A 15,323-nucleotide genomic window follows, 5' to 3' on the forward strand; every position below is an offset into this window, starting at 1 on the left:
CAGAGGGCTGGGCTGGGCTGGGCCGCCCCGCCGGGCTCTGCCGCGCTCGCCCGAAGCCCCGGGGGAAGGCGGGTAGGGCCGGGCGGCAGCAGGAGGCCAGTGTCCGCACCCGCTCTACCAGCTGGGGGGCGAACGCAGAGCGGGACCATGGCGGCAGCCCACGCCTCACACCGCCGCCCCGCCCACGAGCTCCCGCCGCCCCTGCCCATTGGCCCAGCGGCCCCCCGCGGGTAGCCAATGAGGCAGCGCAAAGCCGGCGGAGAGGCGGGGCACTGGGGGGCGTCACGTGTGCCTAACGTGCGCGGCCATCCGGAGGCAGTCGGCGCACGGAAAAGGGGGCGGGGCGGCTCTGCGCTTGAGTGACGGCAGTTTGAACCAATCAGCGTTTCCAAGGCGCCCCGGCTGGGAGGGGGTGAGCTCTGGATTGCGGCGAGCGGCGGCGGGGCGGGATTTGGACGGCGCGGTTGCTATGACGGCCAGCATCGGGGCCCCGCCCCCTCGGGCGCCGCCATCTTGTTGTTGATTCGAACGGCGGGGAGCGGGTGGCGGGGAGCGGAGCTGCGGTGCCGGTGGCTCGGTGTCGCCAGGCCCCGGCCGGGCAGGCAGGACCGGCCCCGGTGAGCCTCCCGGGGGCAGGCTGAGGGGGCTGAGCCGGGCGCGCTGTCGTGAGGGGAGGGAGGGAGAGAGAGAGAGCCGGGCGCACTGCCTTGAGGGGAGAACGGGGCGCGGCCCCGTGAGGGGGGGATGGGAGAGGGGGGAGCCCGGAACGGTGGGATTGAGGAGGAAGGAGGGGAAGTGGGCAGAGGCGGGGGACCGAGCGCCGTGCTGGGGGCGGGGGGAGGCAGGGACGGATCTATGGCGGTCCCGTGAGAGGGAGAATGGGGGGGCCCGGCGCGTCCTCGTCTTCGTGGGGTGTGAGGGGGTGAGAGCCAAGTGCTGCCCCGTGTGAGGCTCGTCTAGGGCGGGAGGGCGTCCCCCGGCGTGGGGGGAGCTCTGGGAGCTGGGCTCGGCAAGGGCAGCACGGTGCCTGGGCAGGGCCTGCTGCCCGCACTTGGGGGCCCGTCCCGGCCAGCGGATCTAGCATGTGTCCCCCCCCCTTCTTTGTGCCCTTCTACAGGAGCAGCTCGCAGGAAGGAACTTTGCAAACCACGGTGTTACCATGAAACCAACATGGTGAGGAAGCTGATGGGGTTGGGGGCCCTTCCTGCATCTGCTGGTACTGCCACCCCTGCGGAGGAGGTGGTGTGGGCAGACTCTGGTAATGCTGCCTGCCCCAGTGGTTGCTGGAAGATGCCTGGCAGTCCCTGGAGGCGGATGTGATCACGGGTCTGCAGACCTGGACCGTAACCAGCAGCCTTCCCCAGGGTTTCAAAGTAGGACTTGGATTAGGAGAGATGATACCAACTCCAGTTTTCAGCTACTCTGAATTTAAACTGGTGCCAGGCCCCGTGTCCCTCCATCTTAAAGCTCTGAATCAGCAAGGCCCCCATTTTTCTTTTCATCTTTATAGTATGTGCTACCTTTCCCACTTCAGCTTGTTTTGGTGTGTTTCTGCTCCATGTGCTTTTCCTCCCTTCAGGTTCACCTGGCTTAACTTGGTATTCAGAGCTTCCAAAGCTGAATTCCAAGATTGGCCTTTGCTAATGAAGTGCAGAATGGTGACAGAACGGTGTGGGCTTGGGTCTTTGTTCATTCTTAATGTAATATTTCTAAAGTTGGTAGGCCTATTTGTGTAGAATTAGTTGGTAGTTTGTCTCACAAAATAGTATACTGTAATGTGTTGTGCAAGTCTCTTTGTATTGAACTGTCACCTGCAGCTGATATACTGACATATGTCTGTATGGTCAGATTTTCAATGGAGAAAAATACTGCATTCTTGTTGCATATCACTGAACTAAGACTTTGATTTCCTGTTCACAGAAACTCTGCCAGGAGCTTGGAAGTGTTTTCGAATTAGATAGATCAGTTATTAGATGTTGTCACTATAACCTTAAGTAGGTCTGTTAAGAACATCCTAATCCTGTGTAACAGATCCTTGTTATTGAGACAGAGAAATGTTTTTCAGTGGCCAGGTTAGTTTAGCACTGACCTACGGTAAGGGCTTTGTTTTGGAGCTGGAAGGAAAGTGGTATGTTGTGAAAAGACGAAGAGTGAACTCTGTATATAGCAAGATAACATAGAGTTGCTGTTTCAACTCCGTAAAACTCCTGTTTTGTCAATGTTTTGAATTGTCCTAATGCTAATTTTTCTTCCGATAGCATTAGAGAATGTTTCATACCCTCCACAGCTTTTTCAGCACAACCATTTCTGGGTGCATGGAACAGCCTAAGCCATCCCAGTTAGAGCCTGTCAGGTGGATATGAAGTGTCCTTTTCATGGCATTGCCTTTGTTTCCTGTCTAATAAGGACTTTTGGGAGAGTGGGGTAAGCTGATGTAATTGAGGTCGTTACCATAGGAATCCCTGATGGCCAGAGGTGGAAAGGGTGGGATATGGAGGTAGGGCCCTCTTCTGAACAGCGCGTGTGTCTTTCCTAGGTTAGTTTCTACTCTTGTTATCCAGTAGGCACCTTGTGGCAGGTTTGCATGTTTCTTACATAGAAAAAGAGTAAGTGGGCATTATTCACTGTTGAGATAAGAAAGGGGATGGTTTCTAGGATCATCTCTCAGTCAGCAGGAGTTTTGGTTGTTAAACCTTCCGTGTGTAGCTTCACAGTCACTGTAAGTATAGACAGCAATGAATGGGAGGTTCTTGACACATCACTGGTGCCAGCTGGGGTGTTTGTGCAGGTGGGAATCATAGTTCCCTGGTTTATGAGCTAATCAAACTGAAGACAAACTGACTTTTTTTTTTTTCCCCAGCTTTTTGAGTGCTTAAATTATTGTGGTGTTGTGAGGGCAATGGCAGGAACATGGGGCTGGTGGTGGAATGGAGTTCAATCACGTGCTGTGACTGTGAAACAGTGCAACAATGTGTTTTTATATATTTAGTTATATAAAAATATATTTTTAAAATAAATATTTGCATATATTTGAAAAGTAAATGGAACAGTAGAGTTCATGGTTCTTTCCTCCTATTTTTGTGAATAGTATCATTGTGTGCTTCATCATCAGGATGACAGTACTGGGCATGTCCCTTTTATTAAAATACTCTAGAATGTAAAATTAGGTGTACTTTGGGATCCCCTCTCATGGCAGATTGTGTAAGTCAACTGACTTGCAAGTTATTCTGTATTGCATTGCACATAGTGAGAAGTCAAGGTTAGAATAGCAAGCGCTCCGAGGTCAAAAAATGCCTGGGCTGAAGTAGCACCTGCACCCTTAATTAGCTAATTAGTCTTCTGAACAAGCATTATGATTTCTTCTTAATCATGCAGTTGCATGCTATTCTCGTCCCATCTGAGCTGCCTAGTTTGTTTCTTCTCCCCTTCCCTCCCCCATGGATGGAGTTTATTAATTCCAGGTGAAATTATCAAACTCTGAAAATGTGACCTTGTTGAGGTTGATTAGGGCGAGGTGATGAACACTGTACAAGCTTGGAGCTGTTTGTTGACCATCTGCTTACGGGATGCAGACTCTTTGGTTCAGTGATCACCAAATGTTTGTAAAAAGGTTTAATTGCTTGTCTTTTTAGATTTCAGTTTTTAGTTGATTTCTCTCTGTCTAAAGGTTGTCGTGGATTTGGTGAGTTCTGACTGGCACACTGGGGTATGGGATGGCACTGTTGTGGTTTCCCTTGGAATAACAAATGTTAAGTGGTAGGTTTGAAGTTGAGTATCCACAGCCTGTGCTCTAGAGGAGGTGTGCTTCTCCCATCTGTAGTTGAAATGCAGGGACTGAAGCCATAGAAAAATCTGACACAGGCCTTGTTTGGGTTGCTACTTGGGCATTGCACTGTAACCCAGACACTTCCCTTGCTGCCACTGGATTCCCCCATTCTGCCCATTGGGAATTAGCTTGTAATGTATTTGAGACATGCATCATGGTTGAGTGTTGCTGCTGAGATATTATAGTCTCAGAATTCAGTATTGACAGAAAACTGCAGCTTGATTTGTTTACTCTTGCATTTGAGTCTCATGCTGTCAGTCTTGGTGCTGGGCAGGGCTTAGATTTGAACTTGCAGAGTTTGTGTGTGGCAGCTCAGCAGAGCCATGGCTCTGCGGTTGCTTGTTTATATAATATGACTTGCCTAGGATCAACTCCTTTTATTTATGACTTCTCAGTCTATGAGGAGCAGTGTATCAAAAACAAGCCTAGTAAATACAAGGGGTCCCTAGTGAGCTCTGAAATGGGTGAGCTTAGAGAAAAGGAGTGAAAGAAAAGAAGAAAATGCAACAGAAACCTCTGCAAGAATCATGTAAAGTATTTGTATTACTTGCTGTAAACTGAAGGAACTGTTCAGATGTATGGAGAAGCAGCTAGCAGTCTCCCTCTTATATTCCTGATGTGAGAGGAATGCAGAGCAGGATGCTGGCGAGTGTTTAATCTCAGGTTTGTTGCTGCTGTGGTGGGGGAGGAAGAGGAAGTGTTTGTGCATGGCTGCTTAGTTTCTGTTTTGCAGGCATCGCCTGTACGCAGTGCTTGTGCTGTTCTGATGTGGCAGCAGCTGTTATTTTTGGCTTTCCCAGCGTGCTGTTCGGGTAGATGTACTTTCTAATAGATGCAGTTCTCTTAATTGGTGTGTTGGGCTGCCTATGCTTCCTATATTGCCCCATTGGTGCGAACTACTCTGTGTATAGTACTAAGGTGCAAGTCATTTGCCTTCATTTATTTTGGTAGGCTCACCTATGTGCACTTTGAGTGGTGTTAACTGCATATAAAAGATAAGCTTCTTTAAGCTTTCTTTTATTTTGTGTAACCCCCGACAGTGTATGGTCAGTTTCATTCACAGAAAATTATTTTACCCCCTTTTCTGGGAGTAAAGAAATAAGCTTTGCTGCTATAGGGTGTCCCCCTCTATATCTGTAATGATATCCACCGTAGTTAGCATTGGTGCAGTTGTTTCTATTCAAAAATAACATGGGCATAGCTGCCATAATTGTATTAGTAGAAGATCTGGGTCAACCAAATCTGATAAAAGCAGTAAAAAAGGTTATGACATGTAATATGCCTATCCTGGTAGGATGTTACTACATGTGGTTGAGAGCTCTGATAGATAAACTGTGTCTGATTTAGCTTTTGTAGTTAGAAAGGTTATCTCCTCCACCAGTTGTCCTTCTTTGCCAAATGCTACCTCCCTTGTATTAGGTCCTACAGCAGTGCTTGTTCAGCTGCCACAGTTTAATATGCTAAGCTTCAGCCTTTCTTCGTTAATACCCATCAATGTCTTGTGAACCAGGCCAGATGAAGAACAGGCATGCATCCTGTTTTCCTCCACCCGCTGGTTGGTAATCTTTAGCTGAGGGATGGAGCGAGCAGTGGTCCCCGCAGCCCCAGTGGGATGTTTAGTAAAGAGCATCTGTCAGAACCCAGAGGAATGTGTGAGAGCTTTTGCATCTTGAAAGAGGCTCGCTGTGAATTCTGGTTGGACTTGAGGGAAAGCATGCCCTCAAAAGTTCTGAATTGATGAGCAAGTAAAGATCTAAATAAAAGCTAGTTTAGCACTTGCTAACTTGTTTCCGTACAATATCTTGCAGGCTGACTTGCTTCTGGCGTCCTGCTCCCTCTTGATTGTGAGAGATTGGCTCCATATTCCGGTGACTGCTCAACAGAGAGAGCTTGGGTGACATCTCTGAGGTAACTTTTTTCTGTTTTGCCCAGAATACATATGCAGCCACCTTAAATATCATGCAAAAAGAAATAAGCTGCTTGCTTTTTGCTTCTCGCTTTGTAATTTTACCCTTCAAGTAAGTATATGTAGATACTGTTTGTGGGAGGTATGCTCTCATCTTTGGAGGATACTACAGGAATGCCCAGGTAAGTGTGCTTGAATAGAGTGAAAAACTCAGTCCTGTTTTGTATTTGTTAACTTTTAATCAAAATCAGTGTCAATTCTTTGTAATAAGAGCTAAACTTCCAAGATAAGGAAGCTAACTCTTATACTCTAGCAATTCTGGCCATTTAAGTGACTGAACTGCAGCTGAATTATCTTACGATGATTTCAGAACTCTGTCACTGTCGGGTTTTTATTTTTTCCTTTCTATTGTGAGGTAAGTTTGCTGAAAGGTGTTAGGCTGGCTTGATAGTCTTCCGGAGACTGAAAGGGGTTACTTTGTGCCATTCTAAACTTGGAAGAAAGTCTAGCATACCTGTTTTCCCCCAGTTCTTTATCAACAAAGATATGACTCATCAGTAGTACCTGTGGTGTAAGCATTGGTTTGCTAGCAGACTTGAATGACCTCGTTTTCTTGAGAGACCATGTGTTTAAATAGTGTCTGTGTCACACAGTTCACTTTTCTGGTGGAGAGGTCCCTGACCTGTGTCACTAATGGTCTTTGCTCGTTTGAAGTGCAGCAGGTAATGACCAAAGATGCTGAGCTCCAGAACTGCCTTCCTGGGGTAGGGAGAGAAGAGATGTGGTGCCGTCTCTGCAGGGGATGCTCCTGTGTCTTTGACTGAAGTGGTGATCTGAAAATGAACTATTGTATAGCTCATATAGTCTGCTGTGATATTTCTCTTCCCCGCCATAGTAGTTCTAAGCTGAGCTGCATTTTCCCATTTTTTAAACTGCCAGAGTATGTTTATGGAAAATATGTAATCTTTAATTCGGATTAGCATCATCCACTGTTGATATCAAAGTGCTGTCAAGCATTTCAAAAAGTGAGTTAACGATCTTAGAAAGGCACAAGAAGATAGGGCTGGCTGTGTGTTCTGTGTCCTTTGACAGTGCTGTCTAAGCAGCTTAAGCACGTGTGGGGAGGCAGTCATGATCTCATTACAGCTAACTATAGGCGATAAGCAGCTTCGAGCACCAAAATCAGTGCACAGTGAATGCAGATGTCAGTGAGTTATTTAAAGCAGGAAGGATTTGGGAGAGAAGCCTGGGGGGCTGCATAGTCCTGTGTCTTAGTGGCTGAATCAAACGAAAGAATAACTTCAATGAAAATGCTGGAGCTATTGTAAAAGATGAGGTATAATTGCGCTCTTGTGTCAGTTTGAGTACTGTTGAGGATTGTAAGTAAAACTGGTAAAGTCTGGAGCTTTGGAAGGCCCTCACAACACTTGCTGCATAGTGGAAGGTGTATTTAGCTTTACATGCAGACCACAGTTCAAAAAAGTGATGTGGCAGATCTGAGGAAGGTATACCTGTCAGATTCATTGGGGTTGACACTCTTGTCCCACAAATCTGGGGGGGGAAGGTGGAAGGGCAGAAAAAGACTTTGTAACTTCAGTCTTTTAAGTCTGTCCCCAAAAGATTGTTAAAGCAGTCTGAAGCTCAGTTTGTGTTGAAACGATACATATGCAGGGTTTTTTAGATAGTTTCGTAAACACTCCTACACCTCCCATGATAAAAGCCGCTGTGAGGTTAATTTTGAATTTGCAGATTTTGTTTAGATTAAATGTAACCATATACAAAATGATTAATAGTACTTAATTTTGCAAATATTAGAATGGTTTGCTTTGCTTCCCATTTTGAGCAAGTATTGCAAGTGTGTTTTCTTATGGTGTGCAGACAGCATCTTCTTTGGTTGGGTACAAATTTTCTTTATGTAATCGAGGTCTTAATTTTTTGCAGTTCTTACCACAAGTGTTGACCAGAACACACTTATTAAAATTTGAAGGTAAGCTAAATCTGAACCAGTAAACATTATCAGGCATGCTTTATGCATTTTTTATTTTTACAGAACTGAGGGAAAACCTCTAGCTCCATTAGTCAGAACTGAATAAGTACTACTGTTTTGCACCATGGGGAGTCTAAAGTTTTCACTCTTCTTCAGGTGCTGTGCACGTTGCTATTTTTTACCTGTAATAGCAGTACTCAGGGTTTCTCTTTTCCCCCTCAATTATTCTTGGCTTTACTTAAGTGAGGTGTTACTATTCCTGTGGTCTGTTCATTAGTCATGTAGCATCCTTAGGACTGACACTTTCCTATGATTTTCAGCAGTTGAGAATATAGTGGACCTATTGACAGCTTGGTTCACCTAATAACAAAAACCAGTTGTCTTAAAAATTAATTCTGATTTGTAAATGCAGCTTCACTCAGATATCCTTGGCTAATAGTTAAGGGTAATACATCATCCACCAGACAAAAGTAAAGCAAGCTCTTTATTCACTGCAGTCAAAATATCTTCCTAAAACCTGGCAATTAAAGGTTACAGGTTAGATTGTGAAGTGTTTCCAGTCTTTGTGGTTTTTGTACTTAATTCTATTGTGATATGACAACCAGAAGAAAATTCAAAACCCTTTAAAAATTATGATAAAGTCGGTGCCTTGTGGTAGTGAGCTTGGCAGGTTGACTCTTCTGTGAGTGCAAAGCAGTTTCTGTTGTTTCAGGTTTGCTGTCCTTTCCAGTTTTCTTACGATCTTCAAAGAAGAAAACTACCTGTTATTTTCTACCCATAGTGCTTGTTAGTTTGTGTCTTTCAGTCTGAGAGGGTACACTTCTGGCACTTGTTATCACACTATATCAAACTGGAGAAGAAAAAGAGTAAATTTGCTTTCCCTAGCTATATGTGGCCCATGATGTATTGTAACTCAGTTGGCTGTGAGAATCTGATTGAGCAAACTGATGTTTTGTAGAAGCTGCAACACAGTCTTTCAGTATCTTTAAGGGAATTTAATGTGTGAAAAATTGAGATATCTTTTATATGCTTGAGATGGACCTGCTATTAAAAGCAAACTTGCCACAGTCTGTGTGTCTTTCAAATGAATGTGTGCTGTGCTTTTTTAGCATACGGGGCAAAAGTTATTTATTTTTATATATATATGCAGGTGTTGGTGTTGCACTCTTGTCAAATTGGCTTGCATCTAATTATTATAGATCAGATTTAACAAACTATTTTATTTTTGCTTTGGCTTTACAGCTCTGTTACTTAGCCAGTAGCCTCAGTTGTTGTAAGTGGCACTCCGAGAGCCTGTTGGAAAGAGCTTTGAGTTCTACTTCAGCAGCTTAACATTTAGATAAGATATTGGAAATTTGTGACCTGTAGAGTGTTTACAAGAACCTGTTTGCAACTGCTGCAGTGAATAGGAAGTTAAATATAGGCTTCGTTTGTCTGATTGAAAAGACGTTTCTCATTTCAGATCTTCAGAACAGAACTGGCTGGTGTAGTAGAGTATTCCGAGAGGCCTGCTGCCCCAGTGTCAGTGTATAAGTAATAATAAGGAGAGTAATAATGAAGATTTGGAGTATTAGAGGTTCCTTTTCTTTGGAAGGAGCTTAAGAAACACAGTAGGGTGAATTGTGTTCAGGGACTGCAGCTTTGGCATCTAGGAGCTCTCTTATTGTTGGATATTTCTTTTTTGCAAAGCCAAGGTTACTTTGGAAGTGTGGTGTCTGCTAGAAGGTGGCAGCAAAGGATGGCAGTGCTGGTTCCTGGTCTAGTAAAACGATCTTGCAGACGTTTTTAAATGCCAAATTTTGGTTTTGCCCTTCAAAATGCATGGCATCTTGCCAAGCATGAAGCTGTGACTAGCCATCCATTTCATGTATCTTCTGAGAAGATAGCCTGAGGTTCACATTGCCTTTCATTTTCACTCAGGTTGCTGGGGGCGTCTGTTAATTCTTTGCCCTTTACCTTCCAGGGCATACTGCAAGCCACAAAACAACCCCTGAGGTGTTTTAACAGCTTTAAGATTTTCAGTATGAGCAACTGAGAGTCTTGTAGATTATGCTGATCCCCAGAAGAGTAACAGGATAACAAAAGGCCCAGATCAAAATCCCTTACATGACCCTGAGTTGTGCCATATTGGACTTTTTAATGTCACAAGGGATGTAAGAGTATCCTTGTATGAAATTCTCTGTAGAGATGTTGCTAGTTTCAAACATAATCTGCTACCTTAGCTTTAAGGGCCATCAGATACTGTATCATATATTTTACTTCAATTATGTAATAGCTTTAGTGCACTGTCTTTGTCTAAAATAGATTTGTTATGACAAAACTTTATTATTTCCTATTCAAAATCCCAAACCCAAAATGTTGCGCTCTATCCTGTATTTCCATGGCATTGTTTACTTTCTTCCAGCACCTGCTTTGAGTTGTTTGGTTTTTTTCCTAACATGGAGCTCAGATTTTTCTCTTTCCTTCTTCTCTCTCTGTTTTTTTTCCTTTGTTTCCTTTTTTAGTGGTTGCCCATACATGAGAATGTATTGTATATGAGGATGTACCTTCGTTTGGTACTTTCTCATGGAAAAACTCACAATGAAGTGTCAAGTTGGGAAGTTATAGCTCGTGTTTTCTTGCCTGTGACCCTTAAGGGTCATCTGCATAGGAAAATTAAACTGATATCAAGTAGGGAGCATGGATTTGCAACGTGATTAAGTGGCTTTAACTCCCTGTGGATGTGCTTATAAGGTCATTTCTGCTACAAATGCTTGGGACAGCTGCATTAATCAGCATGTTCATCTTTGCCTAGTGCAGCTCTGCCAGTGGAATCCCTTAATGTAGATACAGTTACGTTGGTAAAACTGCACTTTTAAAATAAATCTTGTTTTGCTGTGGGTATTGAGAAGGTAGACAGTGATGTGAGTACTTTTTTTGTCATTGTGACTAGCATGTGAGCTATCAGCGCTCTTTCCAAGGAAAGAAGGATTAGGTTGAAAAGTAAGGCCCCAGAAATACATCTTTTCGAGCTGAATTAATTTTTTTCATCAGCAGGGTAAACATAGAAGGGGTTGCAGCAGGAGTGGAGGGCATCCTCTGTCAGTTGATCTAGTAAAAGATTTTACCTATCCCTACAAACCTTACTATATTTGTTCCAGAATGTATGTCCACTCAGCATTGCAGGGCAACCTGCAATTCCCTCTTTTCATATAATAAATTAGGCTGTGTCCTGAGCATTGACGTAATCTGGAGTACTGTACATCCGGCTGCCTTGGATTTCTCTGCCTCTCTGACCTTTTTCAGATGCTTAAGAAAGCCCCAAATTTTGTTTAATATTAGTGTCTCAGAACTATGTTAGCAGAAGAAGCCACTAGATAGCAGCTGCTCCTTGTGCTTTTGGCACGAGGATTTGTTTACTAGGGTGAAGTGAATTTATTTGGATAGTCTTGCTTTTATGCTCTTAAGTCTTTCTGTGGAACTGCTGTGCTCCTAGATTGTCCTTTTCTGTTTCTGCCATTTGAACAGAAAAGTTGCTAAAGGGGTTGGTTTTTCAGCCAAACACAGCACCGCGTTCACTTGAAAGAGGTGCCCTAATTTAAGTCTGTATTAACAAATTAAGTTCAATTGTTGATGGACTAGAACACAAATTCTTAAAAACATGGTAATTTAATTATCAGGTAAGACTAAATTAAAATGGATTGCAGGGGGATCATGGAAAATAAAATGATCACCAAACTGCAGCCTTTTCAAAACAGTATACAGACAGTTTACTTGGCTACCCTGCTGTTCCTTTCTGAAATGCTGTTTTGCAGATGGGTGAAGTAGATACACCAGGACTGAATGGTTTGACCAAGATCATTGAAACGTTCAGTGGAAGCACCAAAACCAGTAGCCTATTCCTAGTTCTTTCCTTTCCATTTGGATGGCCTCGGATACCTTATAATTATCTAAAGAATCTCATAAGAAAATCAACACAGCGCTCTGCTGACCTATTAAACTTCAGCAGAGAGATGTAAGAATTATTGTATTTCTCCTGGCTTTCCATGTTTTTACAGTGTTCAGACAAAAGCTGGGCTGTCTGGTAAAACTGCGTGATGCCATTTGGGGCCTGCCAAATCTAAGTGTTGTCAGCTTCCCTATGTAGAAAAAGACAAGTGTAGCTGAAGAGAATGTTTGTTCATCTTTATCTTTGCAGTAAGATAGAGAAAATTCTAATGCCTGTGCCCCTCCATTCACTCTCGAACTCGGTTCTGACTGCCGAAATGCACTGATACATCTCTGCTTGCATATGTGAGATTGAAGTTCTCTTGGGTAGTGAAATTCCAGATCTCATGAGGCTGTGAAGCTTACTGGAACTGCCTTGCTTTACGTGGAGGGCTAGGTGGGGCTCATGCAGACAACGTATTAAAGTCACGGTATTAATCTTTTTGTTCAAAGCTGCTTTTTGTGTAGCACCTGCAGTTTTGCCAGAACTTCCTCAGGTCAGGATGCGACTCTGATGTGGTTTAGTGGTGACAAGAGGCAGAAGTAGGACCCACGCCATGGCTAAGCATAGTTTGTTTCTGGCCACAAGTGAGAAGATGGGTGTAGTACTGATGTTTACTTGTTTGGATCTTAAGGTCTTTCTCTTTCGAACAGCACAAGTTGTACTGAATGGGCATTCCTACAGATTTCTTGAAGGCGGAGATCCTGTAGTCCTCAGTTCCTTTAAGAGAGCCAATTGCTTGGAATCCCTTTATCTAATACTGTTCATTTCCATATAATTAATTCTCAGACAGCTCAGAAAAAGGGCAATGTATAGATCTGAGGAGGAGATGGATCAGAGTGGTGTCACAGCCCACAGTGTATCACAGTAATTTTATTTTGTTTTACAGTGAGCTTGAAGAGAACCAAATTAAATGCTGGTTTTGAAAGGTCTTAAGGGTGAGATTAGCTTGCTTGTGATGGTTCTTGGTGACAAGTTTGTGTTTGACTTTAATGCATAACTCTCAGATTTCATAGGTTTAAATCTAGATGTTGTCCTAATTCCTAGGAAACAAAACATTTGTGCTGCTTCCTGAGTACTGGAGCCAGCTTCTGCTCCTTACCAGCTGACTTTGTAAAGGGAGGGGAGGGCATGGAACATGTCGTTGCTCACAATGTGTTCTTTGGATAGAGTTCCTGAATCTCTACTGCAGGGTCAGTCTCTTCAAAATGAGAAATGCTTCCCTTCACAGCTCCTAAATGGCTGCTTAACAGTAGCTGTGCTCTGTTCCTTTGGAAATTCACTTCCCTTGTCACAGTGGAGTATGCGGGGAGTGGTATGTGGCGTCTTCGCTTAGCTTTCCTCCTCAGTAGCCCGCAGGAAAAGCAGAGACAAAGGAGAAGTGTTTGAATATCTACTAAGTTTTCCAAGTAGCAGAGTATTGCAGGACTGCACTCTGGAGGTGGAGAGGAAACTGCAACTCTTTTTTTTTTTTTTTTTTAATGCTGTGAAATGCAAAAATTCACAGGCAAAGAGTAACACAATGTTTTCCTTGTTAGCAGTGGGAGAATTTTTCTCCTCTGGCCCTAGTGAGGTCTGTTTATCTTTTGTGTGTAAGATCTCCAGATAAATACGCGGGGTGGCAAGTCACTGCAAAGGGATTTTTGCTTAAGTCAGGTCTCAGTCAGCAGCTTAATAGAATGTGGTTTCCGTAACTTATGGAGAAGGTTTATGAGCAGTTAATGCATATTATGCAAGTTTTGCTGTAGTTGCTCTATTTTCCTTTTTTAATTTTTTTAATTTTTATTATTATTTTGGGGAAGTAAGTAGTGGAGATATTGGGGTAAAGGACAGGGGGTCTGCATTGCACATCTGCATCATGACCTAAGAAATGGATCGTCTTAGTCATAACAGTTGAGCTGTAGTGAATTGTCAGGCCATTTTCTGTCAGGCATGAGTTTCTGTCAGTGGTTTCAGTGTACGGGTAGAGAAAATCCAGTTTGAGTCTGTCTCTGCTGCTGAAGGAGATGTACTTAGTAATATTCACTACTTTGCTGAAGGGACTCCTGCTTGAGGCAAAAGTTTTTTCTGGTTTTCTTTTGGTTGTTTGCGCAAGTAAACAATTTTATCATTGGAAATAGATATTGAAGTTTTCAAATCCACCTCGTTCCCAGAAGGGGGCAGGGGAGACTTATGAGTTCTGGAGTCTGATAAAATGTATTTTTGTTTGTTTGCGTTACACTTCCGTGCGAGCTCTCAGCCTCAGCAGGCACTGTCGTCGCTTTGGCAGTGTGAGCATGGCACAACAAGACGCCTGCTCAATGCCAGCAGCCTGCAGCAATGACCGAGGTTGCAAGTGGTTTGTGTCCTTTGGTTCTCCTTTCTCTTGGGGAGCATTAGACTGGCTTCAGGTTTTCTACTGCTGTTCCCCCTCATCGGATACACTGAGATATTAAACATGTAAAACTCATGAGAATATGGAGTCATCATAAAGCATCTCCTTTCCTGTACCTAGAGCAGCCTGGCTAGTTGGAATCTAACTGGGTAAAAATCTTAGTTCCTTATTCCATCACCTAGATTTTTCTTCGTGATTAAAGCTGAAAAGCAGCTTCTCCCTGAAACTTTCTTAGGGATTTTCAGGAGAGCCGAGGTTTGCTCTCTACAGGGCTGACTTCCCTTTGCTAAATTCACTCAGCCTGGCCAACAGTGAGAGGGAGGCTTTTTTGCCAAATGTTTTAGAAATGGGGTCATGCAACTCTCCAGCAAGTTGCTTTTACATCCTGCAAAGAGACCTGTGGTTTCTTTGACAACCTGGAATACAGACAGAACAAACTCAGCTATGTTAGTCTGCATTTTTGTCTTTGAATTGTGGAAACAGCTACTTTTTCTCAGGACAGTGCTTATTACAACATCTCTGATAATTATGAGGTGGCTTTTACCTGTACATCAGCAGTAAAGGGCTAAACAAAGACTCTGCTGAATGAGTTGGTTGGCACAGACTTGCTTGTAGTATTCAGTGCTTTTTGTGTCTAAGTCTTCAGTGGTAAGGTCTCCCGGGCCCCTGTGTTTAGAGGCAGGGCTCAAAGAGGAAAAAGCAATCAGAAGCAAATGAAAACATACATAGTGAGGGGTTACTTGAGAGAATTTGAGCCATGTGAGTCCACGGGACCTGATGGACTGCACCCAAAGGTGCTGAGCTGGCTGTGCCATAATGATGCCAGTCTTGGTCATCTTCAAAAAGTCATGGAGGTGCTAGGAGGCCTCTGATCACTTGACAAAGACAAATGTTGCACTTGTCTTCAAAATAGGCCCAAAGGGTAATCCAGGGATTTACAGGGTGCTCAGCCTTGCTTCAGTCCTGGGGACAGTCGTGGGTCAGGTCCTTTCGGTACTCCTTTCTGGGCATGTGAAGGAATGAGACTGGGAACAGTCAGTGTGGATTTACCAAAGGTAAGTTGTGTCTGACCCACCTCATAGTCTTCTGTGATAAGTTAATTGGATTTGTGGATGAGTAAGAGCACTGGAGGCCATTTAGCTTAAGTTTACTGAGTGTTTTGATGCTGTCTCTCACAGTATTCCTTTATGCAAGTCAGGACATTACGATCTGGATGGGTGGAGTATGAATTCAGGCACATCAGGGAATTCTGAAAAATAATTG

The 15,323-nt window shown here is 43.8% G+C and overlaps 1 protein-coding gene across 4 annotated transcripts in view; it reads left to right on the top strand.

Moving 5' to 3' along the window:
* The first annotated feature begins 497 nt into the window (after positions 1–497).
* IP6K1 (inositol hexakisphosphate kinase 1) overlaps positions 498–15,323 on the top strand; it is a 45,449-nt gene continuing 30,623 nt past the window's right edge. For 2 of the 4 annotated variants that reach the window (XM_074602797.1, XM_074602799.1), the window contains exons 1-4: positions 498–617; positions 1,118–1,173; positions 5,635–5,734; positions 7,674–7,719. The gene's annotated coding sequence lies outside the window, so the exon portion shown is untranslated. The remainder of the gene's footprint in view (positions 618–1,117; positions 1,174–5,634; positions 5,735–7,673; positions 7,720–15,323) is intronic. The other 2 variants (XM_074602796.1, XM_074602798.1) reach the window with 1 other exon arrangement.

The sequence above is a fragment of the Larus michahellis genome, chromosome 10 (genome assembly GCF_964199755.1).
Source record: "Larus michahellis chromosome 10, bLarMic1.1, whole genome shotgun sequence".
NCBI lineage: Eukaryota > Metazoa > Chordata > Aves > Charadriiformes > Laridae > Larus > Larus michahellis.